Source organism: Cryptomeria japonica, chromosome 8, assembly GCF_030272615.1.
Source record: "Cryptomeria japonica chromosome 8, Sugi_1.0, whole genome shotgun sequence".
In the NCBI taxonomy this organism is placed as follows: domain Eukaryota; kingdom Viridiplantae; phylum Streptophyta; class Pinopsida; order Cupressales; family Cupressaceae; genus Cryptomeria; species Cryptomeria japonica.
Window position 1 is genome coordinate 331,149 of NC_081412.1, and position 1,691 is coordinate 332,839.

Consider the following 1,691-nt stretch of genomic DNA (forward strand, 5'->3'; position numbering starts at 1 on the left):
ACACACGTGATTAAGAAAATATTTAGTGTCTCTATTCTTAAAATATGAGATAAAAGTATCTTATTTGTATTTATATTTTTATTTGAACAACACCCAGAGGTTCTACATTCAAGACAAAGAATGCAATTCCATATACATACTTTTGATGCTCTCAATAAATCTTCCTTGGTATGAGAAGCAGATATGCAAATGTAAGCCCTTGCTAGTAGCAAGGATGTTGTAGGAAAGTCAATTGTCACCACTCTAATCTATTTTTTTTTAAATATCAACATATAAAAGAAATGGTAGACCATACAATTACTTTAGTCTCAAAACTATCATATTTCAAATGGGAGAACATATAAAGATAATATCTCTTCCTAGAATTAAATAACTTTCATTATGGATTAAAGCATCAAAGGTGACAATTGTTCTTGTGATAGATATCTCAATTAGTGTTTTAGCAGATGGAATGAAGGAGAGTATATTGTTCAAATGGATAGCTACTAACTTGTTCACCAAACCATCTTAAATAATGCAAGTATAAGGAAGTCTTCCTCTTCTAATTAAAAGGATTATAAATAGGAAAAGCTTACAAATTATACAACTTCTCTTCTAGTTAAGAGTAATATTAATAAGAAAAACCTGCAATTTGCATAAAACTGGTATACTTATATTTTAAAAATATGTGTACAATATGCCAAGAGATATCTTGTTGGCATGTTTGGCATAACTGATGAGGTTGAGATGATGATGGATGACTGTACCGGTAGCAGAAAGATGACATGATCAGTTATTTGTGTTGTCATTGATGACAAATAGGGTCAACTGATGTTTAATGATGTTTACAATTGGTTTTCAGTGATTGACTTGTTGGCTAAGTGATTTGGTCTACTGGAGTAAGAGTTTAACAGTTTGACAGAGTTTACTAGCAAGACTGTGAACTAGGACCTTAACCGGTAAAGCAGATAAGTTTTGATGGAATCAGGTGATTGGCGATGTTTGGTGACTTGTGGTTTGATACATAAGCTTTTATGATGGATTTAAGTATGTAACCATAACCGCATCCTATGATGGTTACTAGAAGGCATGTTTTAAATTTCTGATAAAGTTTTGCCAGGGTTTAAGAACGGTTTAAGGACTGGTAAAGAATTCTCTTAACCGGCAACGATTTTTGGTTTGGTGGTGATCTACATCAAGTTCACATGTTGATGATAACGCGACACAAACCGTGTGATGTGTTTGAAAGAAGTTTTGGCGCGTTTGGAGAACAAATTTTTTGGGAATGTGCAAAGTGCTTAGCGGAATGTGCTAAGGGTTTGACTTTGTACCAGATCGACTCAGTGTGACGATTTATGATCATTCAACGACTGATATTGATTTGCAATTGATTTTAATGATCGCTATGGTGATCTGTAATGAGTTGTAAAGATCTATGATGATCTATGTAGTAATTCTTAGGGTTTTGATGCCGACCTAGTTGTAAAAGTTATTTATGTCAATAAGGTTGAAGTTTTGTAGTGTCGGTGATTTTGAGAAGTATGTGAAGCTGAACCAGTGCATGTGAAAAGATCTACCAGTGAGATGTAGACTTAGAACTTAATTGGATCTGATCAAGCAAGTAGTTGAGTGCTATACACAGATCATTCACTGTTGTTCTCTAACAATTACAACAACTAAAATCCCTTAACCGAATAGGTCCTAACAGGCCT

General features: G+C 33.8%; 1 pseudogene; it reads left to right on the plus strand.

The window, feature by feature from the left end:
* Window positions 1-1,335: 1,335 nt before the first annotated feature.
* LOC131858005 (small nucleolar RNA Z102/R77) lies at window positions 1,336-1,424 on the plus strand (annotated as a pseudogene).
* Window positions 1,425-1,691: the final 267 nt, after the last annotated feature.